Source organism: Mustela nivalis, assembly GCF_964662115.1.
Source record: "Mustela nivalis genome assembly, chromosome: 12".
Classification (NCBI taxonomy): domain Eukaryota; kingdom Metazoa; phylum Chordata; class Mammalia; order Carnivora; family Mustelidae; genus Mustela; species Mustela nivalis.
Genome location: NC_139031.1, coordinates 27,169,868 through 27,195,962, shown reverse-complemented (window position 1 = coordinate 27,195,962; position 26,095 = coordinate 27,169,868). Strand labels below are relative to the sequence as shown.

The window sequence follows — 26,095 nt, the reverse complement described above, 5'->3', positions numbered from 1 at the left end:
CTGTCCTTTTCTTCTGAAGTGAAGGTTCATCTCTGTAAAGTCTACTCTAATTTATATACAGTTCTGAGTATTAAAAAAGTACTATGGTTATTCATTTATTTGGGGGCTTAAAGTCTTGAGACTTTCACAATGTTTATTTTTTATTTTATTTGTTTTCAAATATTTATTATTCAAAGAGCATGCGAGATGGGGAAGGCACAGAGAAAGAGGGAGAGGAAGAGCCCATATGGGGCTCCATCTCACAACCCAGAGATCATAACCTCAGCCTAAACCAAGAGTCAGATACTCAAGCAACTGAGCTAGCCAGGCACCCCAGAGACTTCCACAATTTTAAAAACTAAAATCTTAGCTTGAATTTTTCATCGCTTATTAAAATAATTTTCTTTTGTGAAGCAAAGCAAATGCTCTTGCCCCCTCTTAAAAGAAATTCAAGATATTGGCTAAGGTATGTTGAAACGAATGGGTACACTTTAAAAAAATTTTTTTAATACCCCTTCCCTCATTTGTCCCACCATAAGCTTTCCCTCCTCTGGCAACCGCCAATACATTCTCTGTATCTATGGGTTTGATTTCTTGGGTTCTAAATTTCCAGAATCAAGAAAACTAACATGCAGTTCCTAAAAGTCAAAATAAAAACTAGGCTTTTACATTGGAAATCATCATCCACACTGCCTAAATTACTTAGTTTCTTTCAGACACATCAGCTAGCTAGATGAACTTCTCTTTGGCTCGCACAAAACCCTTGATACCACATGGCCTGCACTCCTGGATATGATGTGAATTCATTTAGTGACCGACAGAGACATCCACAGTTCCTGGTCTCACCTGGTCATCTCTCGAGGTCCCATTAAAACCTTTTGCCCCACCTTTGCTCCAGCTTCTCTAATTTCTTCTTTGTGGTTTTGGTGAGAGGTGTTTAGCTGTTCTCTTTCTGTCTGTCCTAGGTAATTTCCCTCTCCTGAAATGCACACACCCAAACTTCTATCACAGGGTTAACAGCAAAGACCTCAGGGGCTAGATACAGGAGATAAGACCGATGGCCTGTATGAAGTGCACAAGCAAAATGTGCACCAAGGCTGCCTGAGAGCCAGAGAAAATGTGGCATCACCTTTGCCAGTGACCACTGCCTGCTTCTGAGCTCCTTCAAGGGTCTCACTTAGCATGCTGCTGGGCAACTTGCGTCATACATAAGTGAAAGTGAATAGTAATCCACAAACCATCAACACCATCAGCAAGTGTAAGTCTTGCTGAGAGTGAAGGTCGTCCTACATAAGGAATACTACTACCTGCTACAACCATCACTCAAAGCCATGGATCAACACACTGGGAACGACAGGGTAGGATGTCTCTGAAAACAGCACAGCAGTGGGTGGACACATGCATGTGTCTACTGGAGGCTGGGAGAGGATATAAGAAATTGAAAAAAGACAATTTGAGACAGGAACCAAGGGAAGCACGTAACGTTCAGTTGGGCCCCGAGGTATTCTGGGGTGATACACGTAAAGGAGGAATTCAATCAACCATACATGGGAGTCACAAATGAACGAGTGTATCTCGGAAGTAGCTGCGTGGCAGAGTTTTACTCTCTGCCTAAGGAAAAAAAAAATACATTCAACAAAAGATCGATTGCATAAAAGAAATAGTATAAATGTTATGTAGCAAGAGTAGATAGTTTCTGCCCTTCAGTTTAAACATTAACCAGACTAAAATTTTATAAAATAAAATGGACACGAATACATCCGAAAAGCTAACTATCCTGGATAAGAACACATTAAAATTAATTTCAACAAATTTGAGGGTTGTTTTTTTTTTTCACTCTAAGAATGATTTCTGGCATTAGGTATCTAGTATCACTGTCTTGCTGCCTTTTCACTGGTATAGAATTAGATTCTGGGCATAAGAGATATTTAAAACCGAGGGAAGAATGAGAACAAGATATTCATCAATATTGTTTAAAATAAAAAACTCAAAACTGCCTAAGAATCAAATGGTAAGGAAGGAGTTAAGTTGCTATTAAAAGTGATGTCAAAAAGAATGATGTGAGGGGTGCTTGGGTGGTTCAGTGGGTTAAAGCCTCTGCCTTCAGCTCAGGTCGTGGTCCTGGGGTTAAGCCCTGCATCGGGCTCTCTGCTCAGTAGGGAACCTGCTTCCTCCTCTCTCTCTGTCTGCTTCTCTGCCTACTTGTGATCTCTATCAGATAAATAAATAAAATCTTAAAAAAAAAGGAATGATGTGAAAAAATTATTATAAGGCTAGGTTAAAAAAAAAAAAAAAGCAGTCACCTGAGCTTACAGTACATGCATGGGGAGAAAATCCAGAAAGACACATCAAAATATTAAGCCTGCAATTAATACTGGGCTGTTGAGATTAAAGATGAATTTCATATTTTTAAAAAATAATCTCTATGCCCAACATGAGGCTTAAACTCACAACCTCAAGGTCAAGAGTCGCACGGTCTACTGAACCAGCCAGCTGCTCCTCTGTGTTGTTCTTTATGACTTCACGTTTTCACCATTCCTACACTAAGCAGGTCTTCCTTTGTTTTTTTTTTTAAAGTAGGGTTTACTGGTATGGTTTACAGAAGGTAAGAACGCTCCATTTCAGGTATATAATTTGGTGAGTGTTGACATCGCAATGGAAGTACCAACACCACGGACCTACAGAACATCTGCCCCCTCTGCATTCCCCTCCCCCACCAGAACCTGCCCCCCCCCACCCCCAAAGTTCCTTCAGGTCCTTTCCTGATCAGTCTCTTCCGCCCATCCCCCAGCTCTGCAACAACTGTTCTGATTTCTGACTTTTCAGTTGTTTTCCAGAATGCCATAGAGATGGAAAAAAACAGAGTAGGAGCCCTTTTGTGTTTGGCTTCTTTCATTTAGTCAATGGCTTTTGAGATTCGCCACTGTTGCTTGCATCAGGAGTTCATTCCTTTCCGTTACTGAATATTATATTTCATTGTATGCAGTCACTTCAATGTGTTTACCCATTCGCCAGTTGTCGGACATTTGGATTGTTTTCTCTTTTTCTAGCAATCATAAACAAAACTGCTAGAAATATGCATGTAAAGGTCTTTGTGTGGGCATGTGTTTTCACTCCTCTCAGGTAAATATCTAGGAGAGGGATGACTGAATTGTATTTCAAGTGTGTGCTTAACTTTATATGAAACGGCCAAACTGGTTTTCCAAAGTGGCTGTACACTTTTGTATTGCCACTAGCCATGTTTGAGATGATGTCATTTCATTAACAGAAAAAAAATATTATGAAGGATTTGGGAGACCTAATCACTATAGAGCCATAAATCATATTTTCAGTACAACAAAGTCAAGTACAGTGACAAATATCCTTATCTTTAGTCTACAGGTATCATGAGTACAGTGGAGGATCCTATAAGCTTTAATAGTTCAATGGTTTACTGGTTTTCAGGGTGATTTCCAGGTTGTGGTGTGGTGCTCTTAGCTGTAGGAGGGTTGAACTGTGGAGAGAATAAAGAAGAAGTCGAAATCATTTGAATATTTGTCATAAGCACAGATCCATTATTAGAAACGTGTAAAAAAATCAAAATGCATTCTCGCCACACTTTTTTTTTTTAAATGTTGTGTAGGGTACAAATTCTCTTTTATGGATAAACTGTAGTAAGATCTGCTAAGATTTTTTTATTTCAGAAAAATATACTAAAGTTACATTTAACACATATGTTCTACTAGGCAGTAAGATTCAGTTCATTACACTTCCATAGCGATATTTGAGTATCCTTAATTACTAAAAATTGAGTTCCTCTATATAGAGACTATATCCATAACAAATTTTTGAAGAATTTGTATACATAAGCCAACTTGATCATTATTATGAACATCAATTATAACTGCAAGATTCTGTGAAGGAGAAGGTATGGTTGATAAGGCTAAATCTAGTGATAGTATTAATTAAACAGATCTTTGAAAGTTATTTTACTTGTCATCCATTTCTGTTTCATAAAAATAGAATTTTAAAAAATTCTATTAAAGTTTAAAAAATATATTATTAATATTTTCCTTTCTGATTTCTGAACAAATTGGTTTTTTATCGCTTGATGAACTCTGATTCTACCCAATAAAGGTGTGTAGAAAAGATCTTCCAGGAAGCATATTCGTCATTCTGGACAGAGACTACCTTGGTTAGTCAGTCGTTTGGTCTGCATAGCAGCTGTATTCTCCCTGAATGTTCTGTAACCTGCTGAGTCATTGTTAGCTTCCTCTCAATTGATTGTATGATTAACTCAAATAAAAATGTCATTTTTTTTTTTTTTTAGGGTATGTAAATCAGACCTGCCAAATACCAGTCAAACTGGGAACACACAGTTAACTGGGCTTTATGTGACAATTTACAATGATATCCAGCAAAATAAATATTTATCGTATAGCCCAACAGTGACATTCTCTATGGCATACTGCTAGTTTCTCTCACCTTATTATGAAGAGGTCTTAAATAGGAAAGTGAGTTTTTTTGCTTTTTTTGTTTTTCTTTTTTACATGAAGCTTTCAACATTTTCATCAAACTAGAGAATCTGGTTTTAAACAAAGTGTTTTTACTCATCCTTGTGTATTATCATCAATAAAATGGTCTCATCAACAGATTGAGAAAAGTGGAGTTTGGTGAAAATGAGCTTCAAGCAAACAAAAATCAGTACTATGACTATGCTTATTTTTGTTGAATTTTCGAGAGAGATTTACATTTCATTACATGTTCATACTGCAATGCTTGTGAAATAAAATTATCTCAGCTAAGTAACAAATGGATGGAAAATGAAGGAACACAAATTAGCAATTTCCATAGTCCTACTACATTCTCCAGACCTCAGAGTATGGCCCCAGGGGGGATAAAAATCCCTAATCAAAATTAAATTTGATCCAAGAATTACTTGAATGGAAATGAGAGAGAGAATCTACTGTATATAACATACTTGAAAAGGACATACTTCCAATCCTCATTTGTACTAAATATAGAACATTTTTTTCCACTGAAATATTTTCAACACAGCACAATACTCATGTAACTAGAGTATTTTGGATTACTTAAAAGTAACTGCTCAGATACTATTTAATAGTGTTTGCTTTCATCAATACATCCAACTTAAGGTATTAAGAAGTTGTTCCCTTTGAACAAAAAAATTGCCTGCTTAACTTTAAAATCTTCTCTTCTTACATGGGATTAGGTAACAAAGAAATTAGCAGCACTGACACAAAGCTTGGATTTAACACATAAGGCTTAAAGCCTTGAAGCATTTGGTTTTATAGATCAGTATAAACACAGCAATAATCTTAAAGAATTAATCCCTCTTCTAGGGCAGCTCCTAATGGGGAGTACTATTTGCTCCAAAGAGACAGAGCATTCATTGCTAGAAAACAAGACACAAAACCAACTAAATGTGTATTGATGTATCATTTGCCTATGACTATTTTTTTTTTTTTTTTGGTGTTATCGTTTTTGGGTCATACCCTATCCTCAAATATAGAAGATATGCCTCCCTGAATTTTAAGATTTTTGATTGCATCTTTAAAATAGGATGTGAATGCTGTTAGGTAAACTGTCAAGTGAAGAGAAGAAAGGAGAAAAAATTAAAGAACTTCAGTAAGGCCAAAACTCAGGTTACATTCAACAAGACAAACAGAGCACTATTTTTCATCTTCTTTATCACTAACTATAGTCAGGAGAGAATCTCCACACTAAAAATGGTATTATCTTCATGACATCACTATGATCCTTAAAAGAGTTACGTGTTAATAACCCAAGTTGCTTCTAAAAGTTTTCATTTGTGGACAAAAGCGGAGCCTTCATAAATCTGTCAGAATGATCTATGACAACAGGAACAGACACTTTTCTTTAGATAAGTGTGGCTCATTAGCAATGTGTATTATCATCAATAAAATGGTCTCATCAACAGATTGAGAAAAGTGGAGTTTGGTGAAAATGAGCTTCAAGCAAACAAAAATCAGTACTATGACTATGCTTATTTTTGTTGAATTTTCGAGAGAGATTTACATTTTATTACATGTTCATACTGCAATGCTTGTGAAATAAAATTAGGTTAAATGCTTGTTTTTACACATGCCCCCTTGAATGTTTTTTTAAAAGTAGATTCACATCTATCATTCTGTGATTTGTCTCCCTTTAAGCCAAAAACCCTCTCAAATTAGTTTTAATAATAAGTTAAACCATTTTCTGTAAATGATATAAATTCTCTGCTAATATATAGAAGCACAAAAGTTAATGAAATTTCAAGAACTCATTTTCCGATTAGTTTTCAAAATTGAGATTTAACTCAACTTTGTAACACAGCATGTCTGACCTCCAATATATCCTACAATATTCTGGCAAATAAACAGCTAATATTCTCTAGGCCATATTTGAAATGGAAAGTGGGAACATGAAATAACTAATTACAACTACCCAAACACTTTAAAAGCGCTTTATAAAACCCAACTTAAAGATTGTTCAGAGAATACTTCAACATACAAAAATTCTCCAAACATACTACTAAATATTGTAGTTAAGTATCAATTAGAGTGGTGGCATACAGTTCTAATAGAAAGGAGGCTATGACAATTTATTTGCAGGGAGTACATGCTGTGGGAGTTCACGGTTTCACTTTATGATGAAAAATCATCACTAATGAATATTTGAAAAACACAATTGTATACAGAATATGGGAAGTACTCAGTGCTTGGAAAAAAGGACCATTACTTTTCTCAGATCACTTTTAATTCCAAGAAATGGAACAATTCATCTACATGTTGAATGATAAAGTCTTCCTTATCCAAGGTTTCGTTTTTCAACGAAAAAATACAAAAAGGAAAAAAAAAATCAATATATAGAGTCGTTTAGTCCTGGAAAGGGCTTTCTTAAAGAGAAACCTCAGTCAAGGTTGAAGGAGCAATTAATGCAGGCTCAAAAATCTGGGCCATTCTGATAGAGTTCGGTTAACATGTGGCAGAAGTAATCATCCACTTGTGAAAATGATTTTCGGTTCATTCTCAAACACCTTTCAGACACTCATGATCCCATTTAACTGACAACAATACAGGCTATCTGTGGGCACCATTGCATCTGATGTGAAAACCAATAGGGACCAAATACCCTCAGGCACTTTCAGTCATCCTGCACGGTCTCTGCTGCCTGTAGAAAAGAAATCTTCCTTTCACTGCATTCTTTCTTTTATTTAACCCTGCCAGATACGCCTTTTTTTTTTTTTTTTTTTTTTTTTTTTTTTTTTTTTTTTGGTTTTATTTTTCAGCTAAGGACGACAGAAAGAAACTGATTCGAGACAACAGTGTGACCTGGGCATTAAGAAACCTAGAAATAAATACTTTCCAATTGGCTTTTATTCTGCCTGAATTCTTGTGGAAAAGGGTACGGGAGGTGGGGAGACAAGGAATGGATCCCCACCAAGCAAAATTACTTCACATTTTGAGAGAAATTGTGAATGAAGAAAATCCGAGACTCCGCCGGCTGAACAAGAAGTTGAAATGCGTGTGCTGTAGAAACAGACTTACAAAAGCAAATGAGTAAAATGTAGAGCCCTTCACTCATTTTCTGGATCACAGTTTACAGAACTGGTAACATGAAGAGGGTCTCCCCTCCTGGGCCTCAGGAGTCCCATCTTCTGGTAGTTCACACTCAAGTTAAATCGGAGTTAAATCTCAGGCCGCGTCAGCATTATCAGAGTCAGGAGAACAGCCTGAGGTATAAAAGCTGTGTTCTGGAAACTGGCCTGCCACTGCATACTCTAGGATGTGAACAGAGGCACACGGACAAGAGGCAAAGACTCTACCACCCCAGACTCAGCCAAGACCCTGAGAACTATGAGCAACCGTTCCTAAAGGAGTTCTGAAATAAAGGACAATGCGCTGTCACCTAGAAACAACACTGAACTGGTGAAATTACAGACGTACTGTCCTACGATTAGGACTTTTAAACAATGACACACAAGCCAAACGACGTAAATCAAACCGTACCCAGAAATCTGTTAGCGAGGCAGTTTTTCCTATATTTATCTTTCAGAACTGAGCAGCAGCATTCTTGTATATCTCAACAGAAAACATGCCCTAAAACCGTTTTCAGATGGTTCATGGTCTCATCAATACTGATATTCCTTAAGTTACACGAATATGGTAGAGTCTCATGCGCAAAACCTCTAAAACGGATGGTAGATTTTGTAGGCGTGGTTGCATGTTTTTCTCACTTCAATGTCCTTCGAGATAAGCAATGCTTTTCTGCATGTGCAGAAGCTTTACTGCTTTGTTAGAAGTTGAAGAAAATTAGCTTTCTCAGTGGATTATAAAATATCTCAGAAGGGGATTAAAATAGGTCCAACCAAGGTGCAAAGGAACCCACTCCGACCAAGCTGCCTTGCACAGAGGCAAGTCTGTGCCTCCATCTCCTGTGAGGAGGGTACAGGCTGGGAAGATGGGACTCTCTGGGGGATCATGCTAGGGACACATTCCAAAAGGAAGTGCACACCACACTTGGTGAAGCAGCTCTGGGGCACATACCAATTAAAATGAAATAATTCAGGGTGCCTGGGTGGCTCAGTGGGTTAAAGCCTCTGCCTTCGGCTCAGGTCATGATCCCAGGGTCCTGGGATGGAGCCCCGCCATCGGGGTCTCTGCTTGGCTGGAAGCCTGCTTCCATTCCTCTCTCTCTGCCTACTTGTGATCTCTGCCTGTCAAATAAATAAATAAAATCTTAAAAAAAAAAAAAAGAAATAATTCACTTTGGCAATCCTAAATGTTTTTGTGAGATAATCCATTAAACTCTCCTCTTTTTAAAAATGTAAGTGGTTTGGTGATAAGGAAAAGTTTTAGCAAGGGGTTTCTATGTATCAAATTGTATCTTTTTAAAAAATGTCATTTATTTGAGAGACAGAGACAGCATGAGCTTGGGAAGGGATAGAGAGGGAGAAACAGACTCCCTGATGATGAACATTTTTTCATGTGTCTGTTAGCCATTTGTATGTCTTCTTTGGAGAATTGTCTGTTCATGTCCTCTGAACATTTTCTGACGTAATTACCTGTTTTGTGTGCGTTGAGTTCGAGGAGGGTTTTTTTTTTTTTTTTCAAGATTTTATTTATTTGACTGACAGAGATCACAAGTAGGCAGAGAGGCTGGCAGAGGGTGGGGGGGAAGCAGGCTCTCCGCTGAGCAGAGAACCCAATGTGGGACTTGATCTCAGGACCCTAGGATCATGAACTGAGCTAAAGGCAGATGCTTAACCATCTAAGCCACACCAAGCACCCTGTATCAAACTGTATCTTATGACTACTGGAAATACCTTCCTTTTTGGGGCACAGTATTCCCAAGGCAAAGCAAAATAATCACTTTTAAACATTATACACAATACAACTAATCCTGAGTTAGCAGAAAATTTAAGGTCTGTAACTGGGGTTATTTCCTCTACCTCCTTCATATTTAAGATATATTTGAGATGAAATGTGTACACAAAATGCCCATTTATAAACTATAGACATTCTAAAAAGGAAATCATCAAGAAAGTAATTTGACATTCAGTGTTTTCCACTGTGTGTCTTGGGACATCTGGATACAAGGCAGTATTAGGCAGAAAAAGAACAAATTTGCTGGGTAATATAAGCTAAATGGTCTGTATAAAGGGATGAGTTAGAGCTTGTAGTCGATGTGGAAGACACACCAAGAAGTACGGAGAGGAGGAAAGAAGAGCAGATGGAACATCTCCACAATTACAGACTCCTCTTCCTAGAATATCTCTTAGGAGTCCTGTTCTCCAGCATGCACTTAGGTAGTTAGTTACCAGGATACTGATAATGAGTGTTTAAGCAATAAAATTATACAACTCAAATTTTTACATGTTTAAAATTAATGAAAAATCCTAGCTAAAGTATCTTCTTTGCTTCTAACATCATTCTAACTAGGGAGTCTATACATATTTGTTTGGGGGCAAAAAAAAATTTTCTGTAATATTTGGATCGTGATGTCCCTGGATTATATTTGATTTCGGAAAGATCTCTCGTTCTCTGATGTTCAGTCTCTGGTCTTGGTTAATGAGAAGAGTTTTGGAGGACTCTGAAATTTAGAAAACAAACTCTGTCTTCCAAGTAACTTATCCTCATGGGAGTCATTTACAAAGGCATTTGAATTCCTTCTGATATCCAGCAGGTCTCACAGATTCACTTCCCGGACAGCCTTGTTCCACCTACAGTGGGACACTGGAACGTCAACGTTGGGTCTCGTGGAGCTCTGGTTCGTAACGGGAGAGACTATCCCTCCAGCTCTGATGCTGTACCTTGGACTCAGTGTCTCATCCCCTGCCCTCATTGTTTGGATAAGCTACCTGATACACAGGCCAAGGATTCAGCTTCCCTCTTGTTTGTTTTTTAAGATTACTTATTTATTTATTTGAGAGAGAGAGAGAGAGCGCGAGCGCACCAGCAGGAGGCAGATGGAGAAGCAGGCTCCCTGCTGAGCAGAGAACCCAATGTGGGAATGGATCCCAGACTCTGGGATCATGACCCAAGCTGAAGGCAGACGCTTAGCTGACTGAGCCACCCAGGTGTCCCTGCTCTTGTCCTTGCTCATCTTCCTCGGACACCGTGGCTCTTGAATTCCGGACCCGTGCATTGGTCCTAGGTCTCGGTGATGGCTCACATCTGTAAACACTGCCTGTGCTGAGATCCGTGGATACTTTTCTTGACATCATGTACTCCTCCTCTGCCCAGATACTCTATTCTCCCTGCTTCTCTAATAGTTTGTGCGTTCACAGTCTTATCCCGTCAGCCCCACGCTTCTTATAATTTCATTAATTTCCCACAATTTAAATTAATTTAGTTCTTGAGTCTCACATTGCCAGTTGATTCCCATCCCTCAAATCAACTATCGCCTTTCTCAGAGAAGCCCTCCCTGATATCCCTGATAAGGTCATATTCCTTTATTTTATTTTATTTATTTATTATTAAGATTTTATTTATTTATTTGACAGAGATCACAAGTAGGCAGAGAAGCAGGCAGAGAGAGAGAAGGAAGCAGGCTCCCTGCTGAGCAAAGAGCCCGATGTGGGGCTCAATCCCAAGACCCTGAGACCATGACCTGAGCTGAAGGCAGAGGCTTTAACCCACGGAGCCCCCCAGGCACCCCCTTTATTTTATTTTTAAAGATTTTATTTATTTGTTTGACACAGAGAGAGAGAGAGAGAGACAGTGAGAGAGGGAACATAAGCAGAGGGAGTGAGAGAGGGAGAAGCAGGCTCCCCACTGAGCAGGGAACCATACATAGGGCTTGATCCTAGGACCCCCGGGGATTATGCCGTGAGCCGAAGGCAGACACCATTTAACTGAGCCACCAAGGTACCCTGGTCATATTCCTCTATTACATGTATTGGGCAGGATGTGACCCCTTCTCCCATAGCCCTGCCACAGCCTATGGCAAGTCATATTGAATTAGTTCGTTTCTAATAACAAGACCGTAAGTCCTTGTCAGGGCAAGGGCCACATCAGCCAATCCCCACCACTCAAGCCCACCACTGTGCCTTCTTATAGCCAGTAGTCCATAAACATTTTTGGAATGACTAAATGGCTTTTCTAGGTCTGTCATTAGGAACAATCATAGTAAGAACAGAAAGAAAGTAAATCTTCAGCAAAAATTTATATAATATGTATTAAGGTAAAAGAAAAAGCCTTGGATGGACTTTGGATAGTCTATAAAGCTGATATTTTTATACTTATTTAATCATGAGTATTCAAATAGTTTTAGCAGAATATTATTCTCATATTTAACTTAATACGGAAGATCAAAACCTAAGGGGAGCAGGAAGCAGCTGCTATGAAACGCAAACGCAGAATTTCAAGAGTCCGGTCCACACACCTCGTCATCCAAAAAACGGAGTTCTGAACTTTTTTTTTTTTAAAGATTTTATTTTTTTATTTGACAGAGATCACAAGTAGGCAGAGAGAGAGAGAGAGCGGAGGAAGCAGGCTCCCTGCCGAGCAGAGAGCCCGATGTGGGGCTCCATCTCAGGACTCTGGGATCATGACCTGAGCCAAAGGCAGAGCAGAGGCTTTAACCCACTGAGCCACCTAGGCATCCCTGAATGTCTTTTTTTTTTTTTTTTTTTTTTTTAAGGTGCAACATGGGGCTTGAACTCAGAACCTTGAGATCAAGAGTCCCATGCTCTACCAGCTGAGCCTGCAGGGTGCCCTGATACTTTAGGTAACACAGTTTGAACCACTGCTGGACAGGGTCCTGAGGCCACACTATCACAGGGGCCTTTGAGTTAAAATGGAACAGAATACATTCTATGTCTCGCAATCTCAAAATCCCCCCCAGATTTCTAGCTCTACTAATATTCTTAAAATTCTTAAAAAATTTTTTTTTGCTGATATATGGACATTGTTGGAATCTCTCAGAAGCCCCAATACTTCTTCATAAAGCATTTTTCTCTTTTCTTTGTCTTGGTTCTGAACAAGTTGGTTCAGAGAACAGAGGTAACAAGTGGCAAAAAATATCATCACCTTAGTCAGTACTATCATCAGACATTCTTTCTGAACTGCAGTCACAGACCTCGCTGAATGGTCTGTCTGTGTGAAGATCCTGCCACGGACAGAATTATTTAGGGAGAAGCAGAGAAGGGGGACTCCCTATGGACAACTGGCCTTCAAAGGACAGAGTGGAAAGGGCTGGTCTATGCATGCCCTGTTCCTGCCTCCCAGCTAAGCCGTCAGGTAAGTCTGATAGAGGGGTGGAAAGAGGCCAGGAGTAGGAACGGCATGGGTGTCCCCTCATGTGGAGGCAACTATCAGACATGAGCAATAACTTTTTCAAAACAGAGATGAAAACGTGAAAATATTCAGAAAGAGACAGAGACAGGGAAGGAAAGGGGAAGAAGAGAAAGCCAGAAGCAAATGCTATTTTTAAGTCTCTTTAACTGCTGTGTGCCTGGTATGACTTTCCCTTTTTTCCCATTTAAAACAGGAACAGCAGTACTTGCCCTGAGTATCAGCAACAGTGTCATTACAAAAACAGTGTGGTGATGGATGTAAAAGGGCCTTTGGAACTACAAAGCACAATGTCAATCAAGATATCCTCATTATAGCAGTAGTAGTAAAACATACTGAAAAAAAAAAATTCAATCTAAACTTTTTTGAAGGACTTTCTGGAAAGTGTGGGGGAATGACAATAAATTTTCCAATTCTGTCCATTAACAAAACTTTCCAAGAGTGGGGCAAAAATTTGTCCATTTTCCTAAAATCAAGTATAACTAGGATATTGCACAAGTTACAATAGAACTAGTTTTACTCATTCATCAAATAAAAGTATTATTTCTATGTAGTACATGTATGTTTCCCAGTTACTGAAATCCTTAAGTTCTGAATAAATTGCTATTTATCAACAAACAAATTCTAGAATAACATGGAAAAATGCACTTTAATGTAGTTTTTTTTCCTCACCTCTATCTATTTATTGGGGGAGAATAACAAAATGAAGGCAAAAGTAACAAGGGGGCCATGTACAGTGACGCTGGGATTTTAGGGCTAGGCTTGTAAAATGTTTCCCATTCTCCTTTAATTTTAAAGCTTAAGAATTTCATTTATTTATTTGCCTCTAAAACTATATTCACAGTACTTCTGCCTATGAATGCAGGATAAAAAGAAAAATGAAATCAAGACAGTTAATAGAAAAAAAAAACTTTGACATTTACAAAACATTTTCAGAATTTCAAGTTACAGGCATTTTTGGTTAATACTGACCTTAGTGATATCTTTGATCATTCACCTACTACTAAGCATTAAAGTTTTTCTACATTAATTCGATAAAATGTCTTGACAGGTTTGATATGTCCAAAATGAACTACCACTTCACCTCCTTCTAACCTTTCTTCTTACTTTTTTTTTTTTTTAAAGAAAATGGCCTTAAGGTTGCTTCATACTCCTTAAAAAGTGCCACCTTTATTACAAGTTCTCAAAGGACAAAAATATTGTTCTGTTTTCGGGGAGTGCTTGCGCCATCTACTGGAGGAATATAGGACTACTTCTGTCAAACAAAAAACTAACTCTTTCAAAGACATTTTCCTTTAAAATACAACTTTGGAACAAAATCCTGTCCTTTTCTTTCTTGCATTTGAAGGCACGTTATCAGTCTAGGAGATCATGGTTTCCCCCAGGGTTAGCGTACATTATTTCAAATATATGCAAATATACATTAGTTCAAATATCTCAATATTCCCTTCTTCATGGAATCATTTGAGAGTTATACATTCAAAGGCAGAACTGTATGTAAAATAGAAAAATACATACGAAGCAAAGGAGATAAATAACCATTTTACTACTTATTAAAAAAAATACCAGCATCTAGTTTTAAAACAAATATAAGCAGAAGCCCTCTGCCATTTAGAATGATGTTCCATAAATTTGTAGAATATCAAGATTATGTCACAGAGAAGAATTAATAAAACCATTCCAAAAGTATCTTTGATTTTTTTTTTTTTCAGAGACACAGTGAGAAAGCATGATCAGGAGAAGGGCATAGGGAAAGAGAATCTCAAATAGGTTTCATGCTCACGCGGGGACTGATACCGTGAGACTGACAGACTGAGCCACCCAGATGCCCCATTCTCTGACTTTTTCTTGCTAGTTAAAACCCCAATAATAAAACATAATGGAAAAAAAAAAGTAATACATAGAAGACCCTGACCTGTACCTTTTTCCCCCCAGTTCTTTTTATGGTGGCACTAGCTAAACAGCAGAAGAACCACAAAGAAATTTGAGATTCGTTCATTTTCCATTAAGGAGGCATATTTTTTTCCTAGGAAAATTAAATGGGAGGCTTGTTTGAAGGTCCCTATCATAATTACATCCTGGGGTCTGGGGGTTGACTCAGTTGGTAGCACATACAGATCTGCTTTTCAATAGGATGCAGGAACTAGAAAGTTATAAATTACAATGTAACTGTAATTGACCACGATCCAGATAATTTTCAGTTTATCAGAGGACTTTTCCTGCTGGCCTTTTCTCTACAATCAGAAGGAAATAGACAAGAAAACAAACTTACTTCAAAGATTATAAGACCTATCTTGGAAATAGTGCTCTTTAGTGATATTTAATATTTACTTTGTATAGTTCAGGATACCAGATATGCTCCCCAGAAATATTAACATGATGTAGAAAATACTATGAAAAGTGAAGATAAGTTATCATAGGAATTCTCACAAGTCTGAGATTTTCAAAAAGATGACCATAGGTGAATAAATGCTCCTCAATCATCAACTAAAGTTAAAATATATTTATAAACTCTAAAAAGCAACACAAAATTCTAGTAAATATTAAGGGAATTTTCAACAATAGAGTCTGAAATAAGGTTTCTGGTCAGACTTCCTCCGCTAGCATTCAAGTTAATTATCCTTTCTGTTCCATCAGCAAGTAACAAAAAGTCAAAACAAAACAAAACAAAAAACTAGAGTAAAATGGCAAACTATAATATTACAATAGAATATATTGTCATAATATACATTCTACACAGATATTCATCAACTATTATCAATTCATTTCATTGTTTCTTTGTAAAAGGTTACATTTTATCTTTTGAGGTTTATTAAATTGCTGGTACTGTCCATTGTATTTCATATACCTTATCTCAGTTAATACAATAATCCTATAAGGTAGGTGTAGTTCTTGCTGTAAACCACAACAAAGATAGTTTATAAACCACTTTTGATACTTTTAATACTACGAAGACTATGTTAAGGACTACCATTAAGTATTATCTAGCAATATTCATTGAATATTTATACTTTCTGACTTTGCCATGAGATTCATTTTGATTATAGTTCATTGTGAAGGAAAGGTCCCCAGCTGCTATATCCTTAAAACGATGATGTTCATGGAAGAGTTTACCTCTTACCTCTGGAGGATGTGGTCTTTAGCTCAGATCAGTAACATCAAGACCACCCCTTGCAAATTGGCTGAGAGGCATCCTGATCTGGTTGCTGGCTGGGTTGTGAATAAGACAGTGCTTCCTTACACAGGAGGCCATCCCCCAGATGCAGGTGTTAAGATGTGAGTCTTCATTTGGAGCAAAGACAGAAAGCAAAACAGTAGGGGACCCTCAGAGGGTGCCATCTAAGTCAGGTCAGCCTTTTGGGGAGAGGACGTTTATCAGACGATAGCAGGTGAACTGTCAGAAGCCAAGAGAATGATGGCGAGCTTTAGAGGCAGCTTCTCCTATTCTTTGTGACTTTATCATTTGTTCTCTCAGCATAAAGACTTTCAGAAGTTCTACACTACCTTAACTGAACAAAGAGAAACAAGGAAGGAATGTCTACAGTGGCAGAGAAAAGAAATGAGGCGGAAACAGGGCATATCACAGGACTCGCATAGTTTGAAGGATGTGAGAGATTCTCTTCAGGAAGGGAAAACTCACAGTCCCAATCCTGCCATCTGGTCACCCCGATCTACAGATCTTCCCTCCTGACTAAAGCATTAGAGGTCTGGAGTTCTTCTCTTAAGTGCAGCAGTATTTCCTTCCAGTAGTTTCCACGAACTCTCAGGAAAAGAGGAACAAAACTACTTACTAAAAAAAAGAATTAGTATAGTTGCAATATGAAATGTTACACTTAGATGGATAAGAATTCTAAAACTGGTCTCAGCAGAGTCTATTTTTACTAAATGTAAGTAGATTAAATGATTTTTTAAAAAACTTTTCTTATTTTTTAGATTGTTTTTTAAAGTAAATTCTAGGCGCAGCGTGGGGTTCAATCTGACCTTGAGATTAAGAGTCCACTGGGTCCACAGACTGAGCCAGCCAGGTGCCTCTAATGATTGGTGTCTTAACTGCCTCACAGGAGAATCTGATAATCCAACCATTGATAGATCTTTAAATGTAAAGATACTTAAAAACTGGAAAGAAATACTATCAGCAGCACGATGTTGAAATCTAGGCCATGTCTGGATGTCATCACACGGAGTTAAATTTGAGAAATTCCATTAACTGACTGATTAATTTATATAAAGTAAGTGGTATTTCAAATTTTCATTTGATTAAAAAAATTTGTTGGCGGGGGTGGCAGGGCGGGGGTGGGGTGAAAGTGATGTATCAGCTAACTATTCTGATTCCTATGGACCCAAATATAATCATGGGCCAAAACCAGCTTATTTTTTCAGACTCATTTACTTGTGGTGTATTACTTATAAAATATATTTCCTGGAAATATATTTTCACAATATTTCAGGCATATCTGATACACAATTTTTAACGTAATAATTTTTGAACAGTTAGAAATTCAAAAACACGTCAAAACCCACTTATCTTAATTCAGTGGTTCTCGAGTGTTAGCCAACGATGAAATCTTACACAGAGAGCTTGTGAGAATACAGACTGCTGGGCCCAGACTAGAACAGGCCTGAGAATCTGGCCAGAGACCAAACATTAACACACTTACTCCTCTATACCTGTTGTGAAACTTCAACAAAACAAAAACCACGGCCATGCCTGTTTATCTTAAAATATATTTTTACCTAAAAGTATATAATCAGTTAAGATTTCCTTTTCTAAGTGACAGAAATCAAAGTAACTTTTCTGTTCTTCTAAAATTTGATCACAGTGCCCTCAAGTGGATGAAAAAATTACTGACAAGAAAGGAAAAGGGTTCTCCCTGGGACGGAGCTTAAGTAAATTTATCTTTGTATTTGCCAGAATGTCCACCCTGGTGCTCTGCCCAGCATACCCTCAGCATGGGTCAGCTCTGTAGTAAAACTGGAGCCTACTGTAGTGAGACCGACCCCTCTTGCCCTCTGGGTTTTCCTTATACAACATTAATGTTGGGCCAAGTAATCCCCAAATCTCTTTTAGCTCTTTAAATTTATGATGGTATGATGTAACCCCAGATCCAATTTAGAAAAAAGTAGAATATAAAGAAATGACTAACAGGAAAACTAACTTTATTCTGTGCTCTCCATTCTCACCATCACATTATTTCCTCAAAATTGTGATAATAATTTAGGGTTTAGGGGAAAAAAGTGATTTGTACTTAAATGATTGAATATAAGGCAATAGTTAGTTAGCAGTTAGTGGTGAAATGGGCTGTGGCCCCACATCGGCCTCCGCAGCGCAGGAGACTGGTGGCTGTCTGTGCCATATCCTAGAGGAAGTCTTTGGAAGGAAAAAACTTTTCTTCTTAGGTGTTATAATATCTTTACATACACGCCATAGATATTTGTGGATTATATTCTGTAATTCATTTAAAAATGCCTCAGCTTCTACTTTTTTTTTTTACTTCGATGACTATATATGGAATCACTAAACTGAGGGGCTTGAGCTACAAAAGGAAACTGCTGATATGCCAAAATTATTTAAAACAGAAAACACTGGCAAAGAGGGCTGGAGCTTAAAGGCTTGATACTGACTGAATCCTAAGAACTTTCTTACATGCACGTATGTATCTCTCTGCCTATATCCCTCTCAGCTACTACACCTTCCATCTCTTCTTCACTTTTTTAAAAGAATTTATTTATTTGAGAGAGAAAGAGAAAAGAGAGCAGTAGCAGGGTGAAGAGCAGAGGAAGAGGGAGAAGCAGGCTCCCTGCTGGGCAAGGACCTGGGGATCACGATCTGAGCTGAAGGCAGATGCTTAACTGACTGAGCCACCCAGGCAGCCCTCTTCTTCACTATTTATTATTCTCTTAATTTCAGAAAAGAACCTTCTATTTCAAATGTATACCCAGGGTCTGCACATTTTTGTTACTACTCGAACTAACAAACTCGTTCGACATACTAGAAGAACGTTGATTTAAAGGGCAGAGATACAGGTTTCGGTGACACCAGCAAATGCTGTGAGGGGACTAGTGAGTACCTTTGCCTCCCTGCATTTCTCGTGACTTCCTTACGCACACTATAATACCCAGTAAAGTCTCATGTTATTTCATGCCAATTAACAAATTGCCAACACGTCATGCTAATAAAAAAAGCAATTGACCTAAGTAGAGAGGCTAATTAAATGGAGTAAGATAATTAAACGATTCTCAATATGTAATCAAAAATTATGGCTGGAAGTGTTTCACAATGTTGTCTTTTTGTTTTCAAGTATCTGCCTATCGGCAAAATCCTAATCACTGTATCCATATGCATAAAAGACAGATCCAGTACAGATGTTAATTTGTTGCATGATAGAAATCAGGTGTTCAATTACAAATAATGGAGTGTATGAGAGAACGTCCAAGATTTCCATTTAGCTGAACACACGCATCTCAACCGGCAAATGATTGCAAAGCGTTCTTATTGGAATTAGCTACTAACGTGCACCCGAGGCAGAGCACATTCAACTCCTTTATTATCCTCATTATATAATATTCACATCTCCAGCCCCGTGAATTACCTAATTTGCCATTGATTTAGGAGTGGTAAGAAATTCTATTTATTGAACTCTTTTAAAGGGATGATTTTGATTTTTATCTAAACTCTAGAGCATTTAACAGGAGGACTTTTGTTACCTAATGTTATATTTAAGCAATCTAAACCATTTGCTTTGTTCTAAGGTAAATTCCTTGAACTAGGAATACTGTAAGCTTATAACATGTAAAGCCTATTTCCACAAAGCCCTCCCCACAGAGCATCTAAATGTTATTTTAGGAAATTAACTACATAGAGGCGATCAAGTGTATTCACTTGGCTAAAAGGTTTTGCAGATTTGCTTTTTTTATTTATGACCATGACACAGACTTAAAACATACTTACAAATTAAGATATTTATCATTCCAAGCCTACGGATGGACACAATTCTGAGAAGATGAATAAATATATTAGACCGATGTTGGATTATGTCCTAAATCAAGACCCTAATATTGGAGTGCCTGAGTGGCTCAGTCATTAAGTGTCTACCTTTCGCTCAAGTCATGATCCCGGGGTCCTGGGATCGAGTCCTGCATCCAGCTCCCTGCTGGGTGGGAAGCCTGCTTCTCCCTCTCCCACTCCCCCTGCTTGTGTTCCTTCTCTCATGTGTCTCTCTCTGTCAAACAAATAAATAAAATCTTAAAAAAAAGACCCTGATATTTGGGATTTTCCAATTAGTTATTCAGTAACCATGAGTGCCAAACCTCTAAAACCTTAATATCAGGTAACCACAATAGAGACAATGGAAAAGATAATTTGATTAGATGGCAGAGTAAGAGGGATGTTCATCATTGAGGACTTCATTATTTTAAGTGAACATATGAAAGTTTCAAAAATATTATAAAATTCCTTTCATTCTCTTACCTCAATGAAATCAATGAAAAAATATGTAACTCCTTAAGGTCCCCTACTCATTAAAAAATAAATGCTATTTCTGAGTCTGTGGCCATCAGCAAAGCCTTAAAAAATTTTCAAAGGTAAGAACAGAGAGAGATCATTTCCATAAACCAAGAGATGCAAAATGGTGACCTTATGGGACAAATCTGGCCTGCAGATGTGCTTTGAAGGCACAGCATTAAAAAGAGACGGTTTGAACTGCTTTTCATGTTCTCTCGATTCCCATAATCCAGATTTCTCCACTCTTCATGACCTTATTCTAAATGGCTTCATGCACTTACTTGATTGGCCTGGCCTTTGGCAGCATTTGACTTCTGTGAACTCCTAGTGTAATCCCTTGAGATTGTTGTCTAATGGTTTAGGAAACAAGCTCTGGAATCAGAAAATGGGTTTAAACCACAGTCACTAACAAGTTATAGGACTTTCATCAAATTCCTGAACTTCCTTTGCCTTAGGAATCTCTCTGTAAATTGATGTAATAGTGACTTCAATATCATCTAAGTGGCATATATAAATAAGTCAAATAAATAATATCATATATATTCTCACATCATACTGTAAGAACTAAATAAGATTATATATAAAGGGCCTAGCTCCTTTAAATATATTGAAAGCAATTACTTTGCTTTATTTTGACGTCATGGGTATAAGAAATCATATGCTTTATCATCTTGCTAATTAGTAGTGTAACAGATGTGTACTCTAAAAGGGTAATATCCTACCAGATTATGGATACATGTCCTACTTCAACTGCTGCTTGCTGCGGTCAAGGACTCCTTCCAGTACGCTCACATGACTTGACTTGTACAGAAGGGGCACAAGCTATTACTTCTATTGACCATATATTCCTTTCAGAACTAATGAAGAATATCAGTGCATCACTGATGAAACGTTGACAAGAATTCCATGGCAAATAGACCTTGTTTTAAAGGGTAATGGTGTGGGGCGCCTGGGTGGCTCAGTGGGTTAAAGCCTCTGCCTTCGGCTCAGGTCATGATCTCAGGGTCCTGGGATTGAGCCCCGCATCAGGCTCTCTGCTTGGCAGGGAGCCTGCTTCTCACCACCCCCCACCTGCCTCTCTGCCTACTTGTGATCTCTGTCAAATAAATAAAATCTTTAAAAATAAATAAATAAAAGGTAATGGTGAGATTGCAGGTTGATGGGATGCAATATTGAAACCATCACCACCAAAAATGACTCTCATGTTATTTGGAGCTTTTTAGAACTTTTTCAAAGAACTTCACCATAAGTCTTACTCTTAATTTCCAACCAGACCAGAGGATGAGGGGATAAGACCTTAGAAGAAGAAACCCTAGACCACCTCTCACTATTAGAGAAAGGGAGAAAATCTGTAATAGGGCAAGGTATCCTTATAGAAATCATGTTTGTAATTGGGTTTCTCCAAACCCAAATTTTATAATATAATCTCCACAGAACAAGCCAGAAGACACAAGACAATATTAGACAACATTTAAATATTTTCCAAAACTCAAGAAAACGGCTAAACTTTACCAAATGCAAATACTTTCCCGTATAAAATTAGTAATACTTTTTTCTCCTTTAACCTTGGGTAACCTTGGTTAAAACCCTTGGTGGGTTTTCTGATGTTAAACATCCTTACATTTACAGAAAACAATGTTTTATTAAGTTAAATTAGATATAAATATTCTCCGCATTGGCAAAGAACACAAATCACCAAATTCATTATCTGTAAATTGATGATGATTCATAACATTCACACACAGACACTGAATGACTTTAACAACCGTAGTCTGCTTCAAAAATGGTATATACCGAACAGTGGAGTGAGACAAGAAAGGAAATATTTGTTTTAAAATTCCAATAGATACGATTTTTTGATGCAACATGGTACACATGCCATGTTAGGATCTAATTCTTTCATATCTAGTCAAAATTATTTTTCACAGGTAAAATATTAAATATTTAGGCCATGAGTTTTAATTTTTGGCCACACATTTTTTTTTTTTGAATTGTGAATCTGTCAGATTTCTTTGTATTTATTCTCCTTGGATGTCCCTGAACGTCTTTGATGTAAAAACTAGTATTCCTCAGGGCCCCTGGGTGGCTCAGTGGGTTAAGCATCTGCTTCGGCTCAGGTCATGATCCCATCCTGGGATCGAGCCCTGAGACGGGCTGCCGGCTTGACAAGGAGTCTGCTGTTCCCTCTCCCTCCATCCCTTCCCAAAGCTCATGTTCTCTCTCACTCTCTCAAATAAATGTTTCAAAACTAACAAAAAACCATTTCTCATCAAATTTGGGAAGTTGTTGGCCATTATTTTCAAATTATTTTTCTGGCTTTTCTTCTGAGAGTTCCATTAGGTGTCTGTTGATGGTGCTACACGGATTTCCAGCCATCTCTGGACAATCATTGTTTCTTTTTTCTTCCCCTCCTTTATTTCTGTTCCTCGGACTGGATAGCCTCAATTGCCCATTATCATTTATATGGATTCTTCTGTCAGCTCCAATCTCCTTTTGAGTCCCATTAGTGAATTTTTAATATCCATTTAAAATTTTTAAAAAAAAATCTATTCATTTGACAGACAGAGATCACAAGTAGGCAGGAAGAGAGAGAGGAAGGGAAGCAGACTCCCTGCCGAGCAGAAAGCCCGATGTGGGGCTCGATCCCAGGACCCTGAGATCATGACCTGAGCCGAAGGCAGAGGCTTTAACCCACTGAGCCATCCAGGCGCCCCTATTTTTTGATTTTTACATGCCAGATTTTTAAAAATAATTTCTTTCCTTATTGACATTCTCTCTCTCTCTTTTTAAAGATTTTACTTATTTATTTATTTGTCAGAGAGAGAGAGAGCGTGCAAGCAGATAGAGTGGTAGGCAGAGGCAGAGAGAGAAGGCAGGCTCCCTGCCAAGCAAGGAGCCCGATGGGGGACTTGATCTCAGGACCTGGGATCATGACCTGAGCTGAAGGCAGTGACTTAGCCGACTGAGCCACCCGGGCATCCCGGCATCCTCTTTTTTTTTTAAAAGATTATATTTATTTATTTATTTATTAATTATTATTATTATTATTTTTTTTAATTTATTTATTTGACAGAGAGAGATCACAAGTAGGCATAGAGGCAGGCAGAGAGAGAGAGAGAGGAGGAAGCAGGCTCCCTGCTGAGCAGAGAGCCTGATGCGGGACTCGATCCCAAGACCCTGAGATCATGACTGAGCCGGCATCCTCTTTTTGTTGAGACATTGTTTCATAATTTTTTCTATAGTTTTTAGCTTTGGAAAATATTTAAATGTTGTCTAATATTGTCCTGTGTCTTCTGCCTTATTTTATGGAGATTATATTATGATAAAATAATAGCCACACTAGGGTTGAACTCAAGACCCTGAGATCAAGACTTGAGCTGAAATCAAGAGTAGGATGCTTAATTAAGCCACCCAGATGCTCTTTTTAAATTTAGACAGAATTAAGTAGAATAAAAATGTTGGCTCCTCAGTCATGCTAGCCACATTGTAAGTATTTAGAGCCACATACAGTCTCCACATTGTGATAAATAAAATAATGAAAAAAAAATCAAGACTCCGTGGAGTTTAAGACCCTGTGGAGCAGAAAGAAACTGGGAATTCAAGTTAGATCATAGCAGTTCAACCTACTGGATGGTTCAGGTACCTATTTCCATCACTGAAGTTCTACTAGACAGTGTTGATACAGAGAAAGAACATTCACAAAACAATGAAAAGAATTTAAAACGGAAAGTGAATTGGCAGGGAAGAATGAACACATGAATCACAAAAGAAGCCTGAGTAGTAGAAAGGCATAGGAATAGACATTCAAACGTAGGAAACATAATAAAACATTATTTCCCACTCATCAGGAAAAGCAACAATTAGAAATGTACATGTACTAATTTTGGGTAATGATACAGGGAAGTAAGATTGTAATAGGAACAGATAATCTGGAAAGCAATCCTGGAATACTTAAGTATGTGTATGTCTGATTCCTGGCTACATGTGGTGGAGAAATTTTTACATAGGCCTACAAATGGACACAATTGGGAGTACTACTTATTATGATGGAGACAATTCAGGTGTTCATTGTTAGAAGACTGCATAGATAAATGTGATAAAAACTATGGAATGTTATGTAGTAAGAAGAAATGACCTAGAATAATATGCAACAATGTATACAATATCAAACTTACTATTTTATTCTTGAATTTTAAAAGTCTGTTGAATCATAACTACATTAATAAGTTGCCATGTAGTGTTAACAGACCTTATAATTCATACATTATCATGTAACTTTGTGTTGACATCATTTATTCATTAAAGGTTTTTCCCGAATTGTGATACATGCCAAAACAAAATATCAATATCCCCGAAACCCGAAAGGAATTTAGGAATTCAACTTAGTGTTACAGCAATATAAAAACCATACTAAAGTTTATGATTCTATGAACTCCATTCTTTCAAGTTCAATAATCCAATAAAGATTAAATTGTACCAAATTAAAGAAACATTAAAAATTTTATGATTGTTAACCTTTCTTAACCATAAATCATTTTAACAAAGTCTGTTGTGGGTATGCTGTTGAGTTTGGAACTAAATTTATATCTCAGCTCTTACAAATAGTCAAACTAATTATTTCAGAATGAATGTAGAATGACACTTTAATTAGTAATGCGTCTCCTGGCAATTAAGATTCTCTTACTTGTCTTAGCAATTAAAATGGCAAGACATATTATTAAGGTCCCATGATTCTTCATACCTCTTCCTGACAATTACTATGAGAAACATTAAAGGGACGATCATAGCTATAATCCATTCACCGAATATTTGGTAGCAGGATAAACACTTACTCCTCTCTGCCTCGTAATTTTTCATTTCATGCATATTACCTATCAATCATTAATGCAATTTGTGCTCTGTATCATAAAGTTCAATTTTTCATTTTATATAATTACAACCAATTGATTTTATAGAAATGTAAGTTGCAGGAATAATTTTAATTAAGAAATAATTTTTAACCCATTTATTCATGAAATGACTTTAATGGTCAGAACATTAATGTGGTTGATGGGAGCAAAAATATCAGAGCTGAAAATGAGACCTCTAAAACTACTCTAAATCAAATATATTAATATAATGAAGATATATGCATAAAATTAATATTGCTGATAGGATCAGAGAATAAAGAAGGACTTTCATTTCTAACTTTTAAATATCTAAACTTTTAAGAGTATGAGGTAGACTTTTATGCCCTCTTTGATGATTCCCTTATAACTCATTTTTTATAATGCCTGTTACTACTATAATATGAAAACATCTCAATGTTACACAGACTATACAATTCTATGCCATAAAATTAAAACATGGTACCTAACACTTCATTCTCTCAGATCCACTTAGAAAGTCTAATGGTCAAACCTTTGAACAATAGAGATGTCTATAATTAAGTGCAAGTTTTGGAAATTGTAAACAGAACCTATCAAAAGTCTACAACTGTGCCTTAAGGTCAAAGCAAAGGCTAAACTTATGGGAAACATGTCCTCCTTTGAATAAAAAGGTGTATTTGTGTCGGGGTGCCTGGTTGGCTCAGTGGGTTAAAGCCTCTGCTTTCGGCTCAGGTCATGATCCCAGGGTCCTGGGATTGAGCCCCACAACGGGCTCTCTGCTCAGCAAGGAGCCTGCTTCTTCCTCCCTCTCTGCCTGCCTCTCTGCCTACTTACGATCTCTGTCAAATAAATAAATAAAATATTTTTTAAAAAGGTGTATTTCTGTCTAAAGCTAAAGTGGTAATGGCAAAGCATTATTAATTTTTAAATTCCAGATTTTAAAAATA

The 26,095-nt window shown here is 37.5% G+C and overlaps 1 protein-coding gene across 1 annotated transcript in view; it reads right to left on the bottom strand.

Moving 5' to 3' along the window:
- Window positions 1-26,095, bottom strand: part of CADPS2 (calcium dependent secretion activator 2) — a 453,461-nt gene that overhangs the window by 175,961 nt on the left and 251,405 nt on the right. The gene's annotated exons all lie outside the window — the stretch shown is intronic.